Source organism: Anomaloglossus baeobatrachus, chromosome 5 (genome assembly GCF_048569485.1).
Source record: "Anomaloglossus baeobatrachus isolate aAnoBae1 chromosome 5, aAnoBae1.hap1, whole genome shotgun sequence".
Lineage (NCBI taxonomy): Eukaryota > Metazoa > Chordata > Amphibia > Anura > Aromobatidae > Anomaloglossus > Anomaloglossus baeobatrachus.
The window spans coordinates 427,810,373-427,829,686 of record NC_134357.1 but is presented as its reverse complement, the minus strand read 5'-3'; the positions used below and the strand labels follow the sequence as shown (position 1 = coordinate 427,829,686).

Sequence of the window (19,314 nt, the reverse complement as noted above, 5' to 3'; positions counted from 1 at the left end):
CGTGATTGCCGCACGGAGACATGTCCATTTTTTTCTGGCATCACTGATGTTCCACGGACCACGCAGTGGTGTGGTCCGTGAAACACGTGCCAGAAAAAAACATGCTTTTAAAATAAAAATCATTTTAACTCACCCGGCGTCCAGCGATGTCCTCTGCAGCCCGTTCTCCCTGCTGCTTCTGAGCCGGCTCATTATTGTCGCGCATATTCATGATGTGCGACACAGCCGACCTGGAAGCAGCTGCTGCGGGGGTCAAGGCCGGCCGGATGCTGCACCGTGGGAGCGATCAGCACCATGGAGAGCGGGAGCGGGCACAGGTGAGTTAATCTCTAAGTGCAATCACGGGCCACGGAGAACGGAGCCCGTATTGCACTTAGACAACCCATGTGTGCCGTGATTCACGGCACACGGAGGGACATGTGCGTGTTTTACACGCCAGTGAAAAACGTCACTGTTTTTCACTGACGTGTGAAACGGGCCTAAAAGTGAGAATATTGTTGCTACAGCAACATTTTGGGTGAAGTAGCTGTGGATTCAAAATGCTTAATATACTCCTGAATAAAATCCTTGAGGGGTGCAGCTTCCAAAATGGGGTCACTTGTGGGGGTTTTCTGACATATAGGTACCCAAGGGGCTCTGCTAATGTGACATGGTGCGCAAAGTTTATTTCAACTTTTCCAAAATTCAAATGGTGCTCCTTCCATTCCAAGCCCTCCCATTTATCCAAACAGAATGTGGGGAAGGAAATGACATCACAGGTTTTTTTTTCCAAAGGTCTGTGTTCAACCAACTTTATTAACACTGACAAGTCTTAAAAAAACGCACCTAACAAAAAGCATGAAAAACGCATGAAAAACGCATGCGTTTTCGATGCGTTGTTTCTCAAAAAGCATTGTTTACTATTCTACCCTCTGCCAGAGGGTGCGTTTTTTTCCGCGCGGAAAAAAAAGCAACGTGTGCACATACCCTTTTTGAGTTGAAGACTTCAGGAGGTGGTGAGGGATTGCATGTGTGGTATGAAGGACAAGGCAGAGTCGAAGGTCACTCCGAGGCACCGAACTTTGTTTACTGGAGAGAGTGTGATGTTATTTATTGTAATAGATAGATCAGGTAGGGAGTGTAGGTGAGATGGAGGAAAGATTATTAGTTCAGTTTTGGCCACATTGAGCTTTAGGAATCGAGAGGAGAAGAAGGAGGATATGGCCGATAGACACTCCGGGATTCTGGACAGCAGAGATGTGACATCTGGACCAGAGAGGTAGATCTGAGCGTCATCAGCATATAGGTGGTACTGAAAGCCATGGGACTTTGAGTTGTCCCAGGCCAAAATGTATAGATGGAAAAAAGTAAGGGTCTCAGGACAGAGCCTTGAAGGATGCCAACAGAGAGAGGGCGGGATGAAGAGGTTGTGTGGGAGTTGGAGACACCAAAAGTGCAGTTGGAAAGGTATGAAGAGATCCAAGAGAGGAAAAAGTCTCTGACACCAAGGGGAGAGAGGATCTATATTAGGAGGGAGTGGTCGACAGTGTCAAAGGCTGAGGACAGGTCTAGAAGAATGAATGGAGGACAATGGGCATGGTTGACCTAGACTCCATTCAGCCAAGAAGAGCCACAGTTCTTAGGATCGATGAGGGCTACAGCCGTCAGACCTCCAGCGATCAGAAAGTTATTCCCCATTAAATAAATAGAGTAATCATAATTAGATAGAAATACAGCACTCCTACTCATGATTGTTGGTGCTCGGATAAGGTCCTACCCATTTGTCAAATGAAATGAAAGATCCAGGACTCGTGGGGTCATCACATTCATTACAAGGGTAAATAGGCAGGTACAGTATCACAGTCACAAATCCAGAGACTATGAAAGTGGCAATAAGTATAAAAGAATTAATCCAATGTAATAAGATATTGGATGGGACGGGCACAATCTGGCATTTTTACCCTCTTTTCCACAAGTCTGTCATATTACTGTCCATCAGAGCAGGAGTCATCTAGACCGATGAGGGTCTCTGCTGACGGTGAGTAAATGTACTGTGAGGTTGTGGCTAGCACCCTAACAAACGCCGGCTTATAGGGATGAGTAACGGTGGCTAATAATATCACTTTGTTCTAAGTTTCTAGTATACTGTATGTAATGACACACTATCTGCATAATTATACCTTCCTAATTACAGACATGTCAGAAAAACGTGGCTTTCTCCAGGGCTACCAGAGGATTTAGGCATTATCTAGTACAAAGTTCTTCAAAATCTCTCACTGCAGAAAGTACAAAATGTAAGAAGACTAAACACAGAAAATGCAAAACAAAAATATCTGAGAAATATATAAGATGGAGATGTTCACCGACTCGGAGTCTGACAGATCAGATATGCCTCCTCACTTCCGAGTGTCTGGCTGTGAGACAACTTGCTGCAGCAGGAGCCTCCCCCTCTTCTGAGCTATATACAGTTAGGTCCAGAAATATTTGGACAGTGACACAATTTTCGCGAGTTGGGCTCTGCATGCCACCACATTGGATTTGAAATGAAACCTCTACAACAGAATTCAAGTGCAGATTGTAACGTTTAATTTGAAGGTTTGAACAAAAATATCTGATAGAAATTGTAGGAATTGTACACATTTCTTTACAAACACTCCACATTTTAGGAGGTCAAAAGTAATTGGACAAATAAACCAAACCCAAAACAAAATATTTTTATTTTCAATATTTTGTGGCGAATCCTTTGGAGGCAATCATTGCCTTAAGTCTGGAACCCATGGACATCACCAAACGCTGGGTTTCCTCCTTCTTAATGCTTTGCCAGGCCTTTACAGCCGCAGCCTTCAGGTCTTGCTTGTTTGTGGGTCTTTCTGTCTTAAGTCTGGATTTGAGCAAGTGAAATGCATGCTCAATTGGGTTAAGATCTGGTGATTGACTTGGCCATTGCAGAATGTTCCACTTTTTTGCACTCATGAACTCCTGGGTAGCTTTGGCTGTATGCTTGGGGTCATTATCCATCTGTACTATGAAGCGCCGTCCGATCAACTTTGCGGCATTTGGCTGAATCTGGGCTGAAAGTATATCCCGGTACACTTCAGAATTCATCCGGCTACTCTTGTCTGCTGTTATGTCATCAATAAACACAAGTGACCCAGTGCCATTGAAAGCCATGCATGCCCATGCCATCACGTTGCCTCCACCATGTTTTACAGAGGATGTGGTGTGCCTTGGATCATGTGCCGTTCCCTTTCTTCTCCAAACTTTTTTCTTCCCATCATTCTGGTACAGGTTGACCTTTGTCTCATCTGTCCATAGAATACTTTTCCAGAACTGAGCTGGCTTCATGAGGTGTTTTTCAGCAAATTTAACTCTGGCCTGTCTATTTTTGGAATTGATGAATGGTTTGCATCTAGATGTGAACCCTTTGTATTTACTTTCATGGAGTCTTCTCTTTACTGTTGACTTAGAGACAGATACACCTACTTCACTGAGAGTGTTCTGGACTTCAGTTGATGTTGTGAACGGGTTCTTCTTCACCAAAGAAAGTATGCGGCGATCATCCACCACTGTTGTCATCCGTGGACGCCCAGGCCTTTTTGAGTTCCCAAGCTCACCAGTCAATTCCTTTTTTCTCAGAATGTACCCGACTGTTGATTTTGCTACTCCAAGCATGTCTGCTATCTCTCTGATGGATTTTTTCTTTTTTTTCAGCCTCAGGATGTTCTGCTTCACCTCAATTGAGAGTTCCTTAGACCGCATGTTGTCTGGTCACAGCAACAGCTTCCAAATGCAAAACCACACACCTGTAATCAACCCCAGACCTTTTAACTACTTCATTGATTACAGGTTAACGAGGGAGACGCCTTCAGAGTTAATTGCAGCCCTTAGAGTCCCTTGTCCAATTACTTTTGGTCCCTTGAAAAAGAGGAGGCTATGCATTACAGAGCTATGATTCCTAAACCCTTTCCCCGATTTGGATGTGAAAACTCTCATATTGCAGCTGGGAGTGTGCACTTTCAGCCCATATTTTATATATAATTGTATTTCTGAACATGTTTTTGTAAACGGCTAAAATAACAAAACTTGTGTCACTGTCCAAATATTTCTGGCCCTGACTGTACAGTAGGTCAAAAGATTGCCATGTTCCCCCAATGGGGTGTCATTTGGACACTAGGTAATGAGGAATTGATTAGCAGGAGATTAACCTCTGTACTCACTGCAAGATGTCTACAAGACTGATTCTTTCATGGTCTGGCACCAGTTCTCACCACAGAACTGCAGCAAAATCTGGAACCTTGGAGGACTAAAATCAGAAAAATGGGATTACACAATCAACTGGGAAAACCGCCTGATCCTCAAATAGGCATCCAGGAGCTGGAGAACCTGTGTGACCCTCAAGGGGCTTGGCAATTTCCTGAGGATCCTACTTCAGTTCTGATAGGCCTCTAATTTCTGCCATGCTGAGCTCTAGAGCGTCCGAGTCCAGGGTGCCCATACCCTTTCATTCAAGACACTGGTAGTAGCTTCACTTTCTACCGCCCTGATGGGTCACAAAATAAAAACAAAAAAAATATGCAGAAACCAATCTCTACTGACGTCATGTTGACATAATAGAACACCTATTACCACTTCAAGTCTCCAAAAAATGGCTGCTACCATCGTTTTAAGACTAAACATGTCCTATAAGGGCAGTATCACACATCTGGCATTTCACCGGATTGACGGATCCGGCGCACTCCAGTACAGTGTCTACAGTACAGTGGCATCGCGGCAACCTCCAGTCACATGCTATCATGTGACCAAAGCATGTGACTGGAGCTTGTCATGCTGCCATTGTACTGTATACACTGTACTGGTGTATGCCGGATCCGTTAATCCGGCGAAATGCCGGATATGTGAAACGGCCCTAAGATATCCATTCAACCCTCCAGGCACTTAAGACACGGACCGTGGTATTAGCACAGCAAAAAGGAGCAGACGTAACATTGCCAAGCTGAATCCAGGCGCTTTAAGTGATCACTTCAGGGTAGATTTGATCTGAAGGAGCCCAAAAGGCCATCACACAGGAATACAACTCCAGCACGTAAATATTTCATTGCAATCCCAGCACTGCAGTTTAATTGCCTCGTAACATAATATTCCTTCTGCAGACGATGAGCTTTTTTTTTTCTACTCTTTTGAAGAGTAATTGCATCCTTGAAGCTAGGGCTTGTAGAACAGATTTCCAGGGAACCCTATGGGGTTAATTTAACAACTACTGCGTGGGAGCGACTTAAAGTAGTTGGGGGAATATGAATTAGCTCCATCATGTAAGCTAGAGCCGAAGCATCAGGACGTCTGTTGGGTTGTGACTGAGACTAAAGAGATCCTAGTGATAAGGACCATAGTACGAATGCGGAGATGAGGCATGACAGTACTCCCAGTACTCAGGGTCACATCGCACAGTTCTGGGTAGCTGAGGGCTATACACATATGTATATATATACCCATATATGGGGTACTCTGTTCCGGAAGTGTCTCTTTTGGTAATGTCACGGTGGTGGCCGTTCCCGGTTCTGTGCCCTGGGCCCTTTTTGTAATGGGGATATTTACAGGGGATTTGTGAATAAAGTTATTCATGACGCCACTTGTGGTGATGCAGCTAAGTGTAGGGAGCCGCCGCTGCAGGTTGTGCTGGGGCTGATGAGATGTGCAGCTCTGATGACTTGGGCCCTCCGCAAGTAGGGTATTACCCCAGCGGGTGTATGGTGCAGTAGACGTCGGAAGAAGTCCAGACAGGTATTCAGTGCAACTGGTTTACTCACTTTTCGGGTGTTAACTGGTTGCCCGAGGCTGGCTGGTTTCGCCTCCAGGTCCCCTTCGTCCCAGTGCCAGTCTGGTTCTCTGGTACCTTATTCCCCTGCACCTGTCTCTGGTAAGTGGGTCCCTGTGGTATAGAACACTGTGGGTCCATGGTTTGTGGTTTGTCCACCTCTGTCCACATGACGGTAGCGTGAACCCTGTGGGGTTGGAGTCTCTGGTCCTGTCCCTGGTTCTCTCTTTGCTACTGAGTCTTCAAGTTCTTGATGGTCCCCTTTGCTGTGCAGGTGTTAACAGGTCGGCTTCAAGCTCTTTCCTGTCCTAGGGTCCTGTACCCAGCCGGTGCGTAGTTCCAGGAGTACTCCACTGGCAACTACCTCTCCTGGGTACCAGGTCACCGTCAACCTGAGTCAGGGAGTCACTTCACTCTCTCACACTCTCACTTAGACTGACTTCCTGTGTTCCCGACTACTCTCCACAGTCTGCCCCTCCCACCTGGTCAACTAGTGAACTGGAGTGGCTACATCTCTAGGCGGCCATCCATGGTCCCACCCTAGCTAGGTACCATTGTATAGCGGATTGTTGGAGAAAACTGGAATTACCTGGGTTTTTGTTGGTATCGGCACTGGGGTTCTGGGTCCCTAAGGGGGTAGACCCTGCATCCTGGTGGGGATGCAGAACCTTGTAGCACCCTGATGGGTTCAGGGGCACTACAAATACATATTAAGCAGGGGTGAGACCATGTACCACATCCATAATAAGCAGGGGCGAGGACACATACCCGCACCTAAGCAGAGGAGGGGACAAGTAGCACATCAATTGGTGAAGATATCTACCATATATAACCAGTCAAAAACAGCCAAGGTAGAATTAAATGGAAAAGCCCTGTTATTTCTGCTGAATTGGTTTGCAGGTTCCATGAGTGGTGCTTTCCTTTTCAGGCTTCAGGTGGACGTCTGTGTGTGATTTTTGGTATAACCATCAACACATTTCTAGCTGTACTAGAGTCCACAAGTGTTTTGTCCATTTTTGTGTATTTATGCATGTCCGTCATTAGGGTAACCCCTTTTTAACTTTTCATATTAGAAGTTATGTTTTATATGCATTTCCATTTAATTCTACCTTGGCTGTTTTGACAAGTAGAACATCTAAGCAGGGGCGGGGACACGTACCACACATCTAAGCAGGGGCGGGGGACACACACACACACACACACACACACACACACACACACACACAAGCAGGGGCGGGGACACGTACCACACACACACGGGCGGGGACACGTACCACACACACACGGGCGGGGACACGTACCACACACACACGGGCGGGGACACGTACCACACACACACGGGGGCGGGGACACGTACCACACACACACGGGGGCGGGGACACGTACCACACACACACGGGGGCGGGGACACGTACCACACACACACGGGGGCGGGGACACGTACCACACACACGGGGGCGGGGACACGTACCACACACACACGGGGGCGGGGACACGTACCACACACACACACGGGCGGGGACACGTACCACACACACACACGGGCGGGGACACGTACCACACACACACACGGGCGGGGACACGTACCACACACACACACGGGCGGGGACACGTACCACACACACACACGGGCGGGGACACGTACCACACACACACGGGCGGGGACACGTACGACACACACACAAGCAGGGGCGGGAACACGTACCACACACACACACACACACACACACACACACACGCAGGGGCGGGGACACGTACCACACACACACACACACACACACACACACACAAGCAGGGGCGGGGACACGTACCACACACACACACACACACACACACACACACAAGCAGGGGCGGGGACACGTACCACACACACACACACACACACACACACACACACACACGCAGGGGCGGGGACACGTACCACACACACACACACACACGCAGGGGCGGGGACACGTACCACACACACACACACACACACACACACACACAAGCAGGGGCGGGGACACGTACCACACACACACACACACACACACACACACACACACGCAGGGGCGGGGACACGTACCACACACACACACACACACGCAGGGGCGGGGGACACGTACCACACACACACACACACACACACACACACACACAAGCAGGGGCGGGGACACGTACCACACACACACACACAAGCAGGGGCGGGGACACGTACCACACACACACACACACACACACACACACACACACACACAGGGGGGGGGGACAAGTAGCGTAGTTATAATGAGCAAGTTCTGGAAAATGTACCACAGTTATAAGCAGGGGTGAGTATACAAGTGTCACAGTTATAATAAGCAGGGAAGGGGACACGTACCGCAATTATAACAAGCAGGTGCGGGGACACATTGTTACGTCACCACCAGAGTCCGCTCCAGCGACTTCTGCTCCGATCGCCAGGCGACGCTGTGTTCCTACCGTGGATGGTGCTGGTGATGGGAGAGGAGTCGATGCCAGCAGCACCGGTGGGCACAGGCTCCGATCATCCACTGGGCTGGGTTATCTTGGGATCTACAGAACCACTAGCTGACTGTGGGTGGCGTGTTTCTTCCAGCTGAAGTTGCCAGCATTCAGCTACAGCCAATGGGAAGACACCACACCCTTCTTAGCTCCCCTCCTGTCTGCTGACCTCTGCCAGAGATAGTTCTGATTTCCTGGCTCCTGATCCGCCCTATTCTGTTTTGTAAAGCTGTAGGGGGGAAAAAGCGCAATAGGGTCTTACCCGGTATGAGGGTAGAGAGACAGAAAGAGGTACACTCACCTGGTAGGGTTGTGCCAGTCACATCCCCCTATGATCGCATGTGAGTGTTTTTATGTGGTTTAGCAGCGGCCCCGGAAAGCAGGTTATCATATAAATCAAATAGAAAACCGGTTTTAAATGCCGCGTTAAAACCACAGATGCTGTAGATAAAGAGATTTCCTTTATTTCACAGTTCTACACGTTTCAGAGACATCTCCGTCTCCTTCCTCAGGAATAGAAATCAAATTACCTAATATGATTTCTATTCCTGGGGAAGGAGACTGAGATGTCTCTGAAACACGTAGAACTGTGAAATAAAGGAAATCTCTTTATCTACAGCATCTGTGGTTTTTAGCGCGGCATTTAAAACCGGTTTTCTATTTGATTTATATGCTATTCTGTTTTGTGATTGCTGTGTGCTGACTTCTGCGTGTTTTCTGACTACCCTTCTGCCTGCTGTTTTTGTACCTCGCTGCCCGATCCGGATTTGACCTCTGCTACGTTTTCTGATTACGTCCTTGTCTGCCGATTCTGTCCCTGTTCTGCTATTCCTGGTTTGACCCTGCCTTACTACTACTCTCATCGGACTGCAGCCTTCCACAGGTAGTGATCTCTAGGGCCCTGTGTAATTCCAAATCCCTGTATAGGGGTTAAAGGGTTTCAGGGTTCTGGGGGTCCTGCTTGGTGAGTGGCTTCCCTCTAGTCTATCCATTACATCCCACCTGAGTCTGTTGATCCAGGTAGGCATTACACACATACTACAAGCATGGGTGGTTCCAGATGACAGGGATAATAGGCTGTAGCCTGGTCCAGCGGCCGCTATAGTCTGTGGCAGCCAGACCGGAGCCCTGCAAACAACCTCTTCTTAGCTGCTGGCATGTCGTCTGATTAATAGGTATGCTTCAACACCATTATTGTGGCGTGATGCTCGCATGACATTTGCTGGGCCTTCTAATCAGAAGAAGTGCCGTGGATGCTGGCTATTAGGAGGAGGCTTGCAGAGCTCTGGAGGCCGAGAGCCACATATGAAGAAGGGGAAAAGAAAATTGTTCAATAACACCAGTTCCATGGGGGAATAACGGCAAATTATTACTTGTCTCTAAAAACCATTATTGAATGTCAAATATGATTATAACCAGCAGGCACACACAACTCGGGTGCTCAGCGCACGATAAATCTGATGGCCTCTAGAGGCACAGGATGGCAGGGGGCGCCAGGAGAGGGCATGGTGGAGGTGGCTGTAATTGTGCTGGAGGGAGACGTCTGCATAATGTGCCCCATCCTTACACAGGAGCAAAGGACAAGTCCCAGCAGAAAGATCACAGAGTGGCACTAACATGCCAATGGCCGTCTTCTTACATCCGGGCCCATCACTGTGAAGGCGCCAGGACACTTTTATTGTCTCTGTTCTAATAGATGTTTTTTGGGGAAGTAGTCGCTATAAAATCCTACAAAATCCAGGTTGGTTTAGAGAAACACACATCCGTAATGTACCACAGGGAGAGGTTTTCACCCCATTTCCGAGTCACCCACTCTATTCCTATATATGGCTAATATATTGTGAATTATTATCCAGCGTAATTGCAGTGTCATAACATCCCTTTCCAGTACCCTGAAGAGAATGCCTCTTTTGTTCCGTATTATGCACTGTGGGGGGTCCCTGCAGTCTCCATAATTAGCCCCACTTCCTCGTTCCTTCGCCCTGCTTAATAGAAGCTATTGTGGTGCGGGATCGAAATAGACTCGCTCTGCGCCTCCATGAAAGGAACGTGCACGTACGAAGTTATATTAACGCAATATGTGGCCCGCGGCAGCAAAACAACTGTGCATTGTGCGGGAATAGAAAAGCTTAGACGTACACAAAGCAGCATCATGAATATGCCAACTCGAGAAAGTGTTAACCTGAGGCCGTCCTATGGCACGTCCTTAAAGGATCATGCCTATGGCTTGCCTAGCTGCCATCATAACGCATCGGATTGCCATGTAGGAGGTCCGACAGCATGACGGAGGGAGCTCTCGCCCCCTAACCACTCTAATGCTGTGGTCAGCAAGGACAACAGCATCTAAGGGGTTAAGCAACCAGATTAGAGTCATCTCCAATCCTCGCCTTTGGAACGGGCCCTCTGCTTCAAGATATAGCCAGACCCTGCAAGCGATGGCACAGGCATAGCTATAGGGCCCGGGCCATCATAATAGGGCGGCACGGTGGCTCAGTGGTTAGCAGTGTATGGTGGCTCAGTGGTTAGCACTGCAGTCTTGCAGCGCTGGGGTCCTGGGTTCAATTCCCACCAAGGACAACATCTGCAAGGAGTTTGTATGTTCTCCCCGTGTTTGCGTGGGTTTCCTCCAGGTACTACAGTTTACTCCCATACTCCAAAGACATACAGATAGGGAACTTAGATTGTGAGCCCCAATGGGGACAGTGTTGCCAATGTATGTAAAGCGCTGTGGAATTATTAGCGCTATATAAATGAATAAATTATTATTATATTACTGTTCCTGTGAACAGGGCTGGGAAGAATGGGTTAATCGGGCATGTGCTGGGTGGGGATGGCAGCTTTGGACAATATCTTGTTGATCAGCGTCCCCTGCTGCAGGGAGCCCCATTGGTGACAGTAATCGCTCTATGATCCTGCAGCGCCACCACAGGATAAAATGAAGCACTACACTGTGCCCATTGAAACTACTGAGCTGTCAGCGTAATGTGGGGCCATTGGGGTGATAGACTATTGGCAGGGCATCGTTTCTTAAATTGTACAGTTCCTTTAAATACTAATCACCCAAAAATATACAGAGTAACTGCAGTTCACCCAAATTCCTCTCTTTCTCTCCATATCTAGGATGCTGAGATATGGGGAGCGGTTTGTAAAGACCCAACATCGCTGCTTTCTTTACAATCAGCGTCATACGTGTCCACAGGTTGTGTGAGCCCTACTGCTTAATCCCATTCACTTTAATAGTACTGCCGCAATACCAGACCAAACCATGGACAGGGGGGGGCGCTGTTTGCAGCACCATAGGAGCCCTGTTTTTCTAGTGAAACCTTTGATCCAGAGTGATTTGATGCCGTGTATCTGAGCCCAGTAGACACAGGAGATGGCACACACCGGATCCACCCCCCCACCCCCCACCCGGAGAGCATCTCGCTGTCAGAGGACGATGATGTGTTTATGATCTCGCTCTCTCCCCGGAGACTTCCTCAGCTTTACTCACTGGAGTTATCCAATATCATTGTTTTGACAGTCAAATGAGCAAATCTCTAAAGAATGTGCCCCCAGCGCGGATGGAGGAGGGATGGAAGCCATTACCATGACTGACACAGCCAGATCACAACACTGAGAATGTACTGGTCCCATCACCGGAGCAGTGCGACAAGCGTAAAAGGAGGAAGGTGTCATCTGGACCTTTTTATATAATCCCGATAAGAGCCTAGGGATGTTATAGATAGGGGTCCCTACTACATAATCAGCTCCTTAATGGGGGTCTCAGGAGCTGAAATCAGTCTGGGACCAGACAGCCCCTTGAAGGGCCCTTTCATTATTCCTTCATTTCATATTTATGCGGTTAACCATTTCTGATCTGAAAATAAGAGGAAGCAATAACTAATATATGACGATCACAGTGGATATCTCCTCTATTTATGGTACCATCTCCAGGCTTTGGTGCACACAGTGGTTGCTCTTCTTGAAAATTAGCATCAAGGCCGCCATCTGATTATGTCCCATATTATTTTATAGAGTGTACAGATCACCTGACTGTCAAAAAAGATGGAGGGGCTACAATAAAACAAGTCATGGCCTCCGGGAACATCACGTCTAGAACTGTGTGAACTTCCAAACGGAGAATGATGGGAAATGTTCCCGATTCCTTTAGACACGGATGTAGTCAGCTGCCCGACATCAGGAGACCGTTATTCTATATGGTAAATCACCGCGCCCCAGGCACAACCAGATGATGGCAGATACTGTCCGCATAGAAGATTTCACAAGGAAAAAGAAGACATGGACCGCAGTATGTGACAGCTAAATCCATGGCTCCAGAGGGAGATACCCAACAGAGCTCGTGGAAGAGTGACAGGGTGGCCCCATTACATCCCATATTGATCACAGAAGCCTCTTGTCCTTCCTCATAATTCATAATGGTGCCCTGTCCCCAATAAAACATCAGATCGCACCAGTGCGAATCTATGACGCAGCGTCCATCTGTGATTGTTTTCTCATGTGGGAGCCAAGGGTCATTAACATATCTCTTCCGATGCTCTCACATCGGAAGTTATGCACAAGTAGAACCGAGGCCTAAGCATGGAGAACAGAACCAGAAGAAGAGAACTAAGGACTTGAGAACCGAAATTGTTGAAAATTTCAAGGTCACAAGTCCATCTCCAGAGATCTTGATGTTCCCTTGTCCACAGTGCGTAACAGAATCAAGAAGTTTACAACCCATGACAATGTATCTAATCTCCCTAGACGGCAGAAAGGAATTGATGGTTGTAAAGGCTGCTTTACACGCAGCGATGTCGCTGGTGAAAGCACCCGCCCCCGTCGGTTGTGCATCACGAGCAAATCGCTGCCCGTGGCGCACAACATCGTTAGTCCCCGTCACACGGACTTACCTGCCTAGCGACGGCGCAGTGGCCAGCGAACCACCTCCTTTCTAAGGGGAGGTTCATTCGGCGTCACTAAGCGGACGCCCAATAGAAGCGGAGGGGCGGAGATGAGCAGACGTAACATCCCGCCCACCTCCTTCCTTCCTCATTGCCGGCAGCTGCAGGTAAAGTGATGTTCCTCGTTCCTGCGGTGTCACACATAGCGATGTGTACTGCCGCAGGAGCAACTATATTTGAGATTAGAACGACGCGTCAACGATATGGTAATTTTGATTGTTAGCGGTCGCTCGTACGTGTCACACGCAACAACGTCGCCAACGAGGCCGGATGTGCGTCACGAATTCCGTGACCCTAAAAACATCTCGTTAGCGATGTAGTTGCGTGTAAAGCCACCTTAACAAAGGATAGTCTGTATGGTGGATAAACAGCCCCAACCAAGTTCCAAAGATATTCAAGCTGTCTTGCAGCCTCAGGATGCATCAGTGTCAGGGTGAACTATCCACCGACATTTGAATGAAATGAAACGCTATGGAGGAGACCAAGGAGGACCTCACTGCTGACACAGACATAAAAAAAAGCCAGATTGCAGTTTGCCAAAATGTATGTAAGCCAAAATCCTTCTGAGAAAGTGTCTTGTGGACAGATGAGACCAATACTGTATAGATCTTCGTAGTAAAGCACATTATTCCTATTATTGAGGCCTACAAAGAAAAGAACAGTACCTACAGTCAAATATGGTGGAGGTTCAAAGATGTTTTGGGGTCGTTTTGCTGCCTCTGGCACTGGGTGCCTTGACTGTGCAAGGCATCATGAAATCTGAAGATTACCAAAGGATTTTGGGTCGCATTGTAGTGCCCAGTGTCAGAAGGTTGAGTTTATGTCCCACTGTCCTATGTAAGAGACATAACGGCATCCCGTCCCCCTGTAACAGTCACATCATCAGTCTTACCCATTCTTCAATAACTACCACAGTGATGCCTTGTCTCCCCTTCCTCTATAGGCTCGGGGAAAGGAGGGGGGGGGGAATACACTAAAATCACAGTGACACATTGCATCATAGAATGCAGTGCTGCCTTGTGACCAGAAAGAATCACATGTGTTTCCAAATATGTTGCCCTGTCACTGGTCACAATGTTTCACATTGCTCACTTACCGCAGACTTCAGTGAAGTCACTCGCATCTTGCCTGTCTTGGCTGTGACTTTTGTCTTGGCTGTTATGTTTCTGGTGTAAAAATAATAGTGACAAATTGCAGGCGCATGTGACTCGCATGGAAGTCTATAATAAGTGAGGCTTGTGTATGGGAAATTACTGCATTTGATGTTACACCATGGCACTAAGATTTCAGTGTCACATGACATTGCAGTGTATTGGTCACAGCACCCCCCCCCGTCCACCCCTCTGTCCCCGCAGCGGTCACAGAAGCACCCCGTCCACCCCTCTGTCCCCGCAGCGGTCATAGAAGCACCACGTCCACCCCTCTCCCCATAGCAGCACCCCGTCCACCCCTCTCCCCGCAGCGGTCACAGCAGCACCCCGTCCACCCCTCTCCCCGCAGCGGTCACAGCAGCACCCCGTCCACCCCTCTCCCCGCAGCGGTCACAGCAGCACCCCGTCCACCCCTCTCCCCGCAGCGGTCACAGCAGCACCCCGTCCACCCCTCTCCCCGCAGCGGTCACAGCAGCACCCCGTCCACCCCTCTCCCCGCAGCGATCATAGCAGCACCCTGTCCACCCCTCTCCCCATAGCAGCACCCCGTCCACCCTTCTCCCCGCAGCGGTCACAGCAGCACCCCGTCCACCCCTCTCCCCGCAGCAGTCACAGCAGCACCCCATCCACCCCTCTCCCCGCAGCGGTCATAGCAGCACCCCGTCCACTCCTCTCCCCGCAGCGGTCATAGCAGCACCCTGTCCACCCCTCTCCCCGCAGCGGTCATAGCAGCACCCTGTCCACCCCTCTCCCCATAGCAGCACCCCGGTCCACCCCTCTCCCCGCAGCGGTCACAGCAGCACCCCGGTCCACCCCTCTCCCCGCAGCGGTCACAGCAGCACCCCGGTCCACCCCTCTCCCCGCAGCGGTCACAGCAGCACCCCGGTCCACCCCTCTCCCCGCAGCGGTCACAGCAGCACCCAGTCCACCCCTCTCCCCGCAGCGGTTACAGCAGCACCCCGTCCACCCCTCTCCCCGCAGCGATCATAGCAGCACCCTGTCCACCCCTCTCCCCATAGCAGCACCCCGTCCACCCCTCTCCCCGCAGCGGTCACAGCAGCACCCCGTCCACCCCTCTCCCCGCAGCGGTCACAGCAGCACCCCGGTCCACCCCTCTCCCCGCAGCGGTCATAGCAGCACCCCGTCCACCCCTCTCCCCGCAGCGGTCATAGCAGCACCCTGTCCACCCCTCTCCCCATAGCAGCACCCCGTCCACCCCTCTCCCCGCAGCGGTCACAGCAGCACCCCGTCCACCCCTCTCCCCGCAGCGGTCACAGCAGCACCCCGGTCCACCCCTCTCCTCGCAGCGGTCACAGCAGCACCCCGGTCCACCCCTCTCCCCGCAGCGGTCACAGCAGCACCCCGGTCCACCCCTCTCCCCGCAGCGGTCACAGCAGCACCCCGGTCCACCCCTCTCCCCGCAGCGGTCACAGCAGCACCCAGTCCACCCCTCTCCCCGCAGCGGTTACAGCAGCACCCCGTCCACCCCTCTCCCCGCAGCGATCATAGCAGCACCCTGTCCACCCCTCTCCCCATAGCAGCACCCCGGTCCACCCCTCTCCCCGCAGCGGTCACAGCAGCACCCCGGTCCACCCCTCTCCCCGCAGCGGTCACAGCAGCACCCCGGTCCACCCCTCTCCCCGCAGCGGTCACAGCAGCACCCCGGTCCACCCCTCTCCCCGCAGCGGTCACAGCAGCACCCCGGTCCACCCCTCTCCCCGCAGCGGTCACAGCAGCACCCCGGTCCACCCCTCTCCCCGCAGCGGTCACAGCAGCACCCCGGTCCACCCCTCTCCCCGCAGCGGTCACAGCAGCACCCCGGTCCACACCTCTCCCCGCAGCGGTTACAGCAGCACCCCGTCCACCCCTCTCCCCGCAGCGATCATAGCAGCACCCTGTCCACCCCTCTCCCCATAGCAGCACCCCGTCCACCCCTCTCCCCGCAGCGGTCACAGCAGCACCCCGTCCACCCCTCTCCCCGCAGCGGTCACAGCAGCACCCCGTCCACCCCTCTCCCCGCAGCGGTCGCAGCAGCACCCCGTCCACCCCTCTCCCCGCAGCGGTCGCAGCAGCACCCCGTCCACCCCTCTCCCCGCCACAGCAGCACCCCGTCCACCCCTCTCCCCGCAGCGGTCACAGCAGCACCCCGTCCACCCATCTCCCCGCCACAGCAGCACCCCGTCCACCCCTCTCCCCGCCACAGCAGCACCCCGTCCACCCCTCTCCCCGCAGCGGTCACAGCAGCACCCCGTCCACCCCTCTCCCCGCCGCGGTCACAGCAGCACCCCGTCCACCCCTCTCCCCGCAGCGGTCACAGCAGCACCCCGTCCACCCCTCTCCCCGCAGCGGTCACAGCAGCATCCAGTCCACCCCTCTCCCCGCCACAGCAGCACCCCGTCCACCCCTCTCCCCGCCACAGCAGCACCCCGTCCACCCCTCTCCCCGCCGCGGTCACAGCAGCACCCCGTCCACCGCTCTCCCCGCCGCGGTCACAGCAGCACCCCGTCCACCGCTCTCCCCGCCGCGGTCACAGCAGCACCCCGTCCACCCCTCTCCCCGCCGCGGGCACAGCAGCACCCCGTCCACCCCTCTCCCCGCCGCGGTCACAGCAGCACCCCGTCCACCCCTCTCCCCGCAGCGGTCACAGCAGCACCTCGTCCATCCATCTCCACATAGTGGTCACAGCAGAGTCTTGCCCCCTCTTCCTCCACACAGGTCAGACATTGGGACTGGCCTAATGGTGATCAATAGAGAAATCATCCAATCTCTGCAATGTAACCACAGGTCAGATCTCCGCAGGCAGGAGCACATCTAACAATCCCCTCCCCCAGATCTGTAATACGCAGAGATCCAGATAGAAGCATCACCCATTGTACAATCTACAACATGCTGCCTTAAAGGGGAAGTCCACCTGCATCCCTTCACCCATATGAAATACCAAAACACTTTGTAAAAAAATCAAGAATATTGTCTGTGGGAACCCCTCTGTGGACCAGGGCGGGATGGTGTCATAGATATTTGTGCTGCAGTCACGTTGGGCAATAAATGGTTAAGTCTATGGCTATAGCACTCATTTCTTATGGCATTCACAGTGCAAAAGTATAGGAGCAGATGATTGACAGCAGCTCAGAAGACATCCCTGCCTGCCCATCAATATGAGACAGGTACATAGCAGGCTGCCGCCTCCATCACTCAGGATGACTGACAGCCAAGGTCACGTGATCAGCAGGGACACACAGCACCACGTCTATGACAGCGCTATACACATACACTACGCGCAGAAGCAGCGCTCTACAGCCAGACACTGCACGCACCGCTCCTACCTCTCCCCGCAGAGCCCCGGCTCCTGAGTCCTGACTGATGGCGGTCTGTGCGCAGACTGAGCCGCTTCTCCGCTTAACGCGTTACCATAGTAATCCGCGAGACAGCTACAGGCCGCAGCCAGGGACAAACTTCTTCCTCCGCGCAGCGCAGATGGAATTTTAATGGAGGATCCAATGAGCAGCTCCTACAGAGATTGCCAATAAAGTGCTGAGGACCAGGTGTGGTCACGTGACTAAGTCAAGGGGCGGGGCCCACAGAAGAGGAGACTGAGCTGCTGGGGTCCTGCATGTCTATAAGGGGAGTTCAAGGACTTAAAGGGGTTGTCCACCCATCCCAATACGGGACATCCCTTTAAAAGGGTGAAAATCCTGCAATTCCTCCATTGTTTCGTGGGTTTTGTCTTTGCGGCATTCGCTGTATGATCCTCCAGTTCCGTACGATTGCGGCGACACCAAACCTGCGTAGTTTTTTATATAAGCGGTGAAAAAAAATGTTGGTTTTTTTTATTATTATAATGTAGTTTGTGTGACCATTCTCCAACCCCCATAACTTCTATCTGTTTCCGTCGCTGGAGCGGTATGAGGCTGATCCCATGGTTTCTAGGGGTACACAAGATGTTTTGATAGTTTTTTATTGTATTTTATTAGAGAGGTGAGCGGAAAAATGCCATTCCAGTGTTTGTTTGTTTTTCTCTTTACAACATTTATCATACGAGTTAATTAATTTTATATTTCGACAGATCGGACTCTTACAGACGCCGCCATAGCAAATATGTTTGGGTTTTTACATCATTTTTAACAAAGGATAAAATGTTTTTTATATTTTTTACATTTTTTTTTATTTTAAACGTTATTTTTTAGTCCCATTAGGAGGAATAAACCTGTGATTCTTTGACCACTTGTCCTACGTAATACAATAATAAATCATAGTTCCAACAATCTAAAATGAATAAACTGCAGATAAATGTGAATAGGTGCAAACTGAATATGCAACATATTGTAAAAAATAAACAGCTGCACTCTGAAACGTGAAGGATATGTTACCACGCTGCAGATTTTCTGCACCAACAACTGTATCTCTTGGAAGGTAAAACGCTGCTGAAAAAAACGCACGTTTTGCATTTTTTATGCATTGTGATAGGAATAATGCAGAAACAGTCAATTGTTTAGTGCAGTTTTTTTCTGCACCAAAATCTGCAAGAAAAAAATTTGCAACGTGTGCACAGCACTGCCGGATTCTCATAGTCTTTGCTGAAATGCGTTTTCTCTTGCAGATTGATTAAAATCTGCAAGAAAAAAATGCATAAAAAAACGCACCATGTGCACACAGTCTTAGGCCTCTTTCACACATCCACCTAAAACCCACGCGTTTTTCATGGTCCGTCGTGTAGGTGCATATGTGTGCGTGTTACGTGTGCTGTCCCTGTGCTATCCGTATGACATTCGGATAGCACACGGACAACATGAACTGGTATATTTTCCTGTCGCCCACACTGCTGTTACTTCCAGGTTCGCGCCGAGTGCAGTGAATATGCATGAGCTTAATGAGTGGGACCCGGAAGCAACAGCGGAGGCAGAGACAGGTAAGTATAGAAATTCTTTAT

General features: G+C 50.6%; 1 protein-coding gene across 2 annotated transcripts in view; it reads right to left on the bottom strand.

Moving 5' to 3' along the window:
* The window catches only part of PKIG (cAMP-dependent protein kinase inhibitor gamma), a 125,146-nt gene extending 107,337 nt beyond the window's left edge, over positions 1 to 17,809 (bottom strand). The window contains exon 1 of one of the 2 annotated variants that reach the window (XM_075347755.1): positions 17,711 to 17,809. The gene's annotated coding sequence lies outside the window, so the exon portion shown is untranslated. The remainder of the gene's footprint in view (positions 1 to 17,710) is intronic. The other variant, XM_075347753.1, reaches the window with a different exon arrangement.
* Positions 17,810 to 19,314: the final 1,505 nt, after the last annotated feature.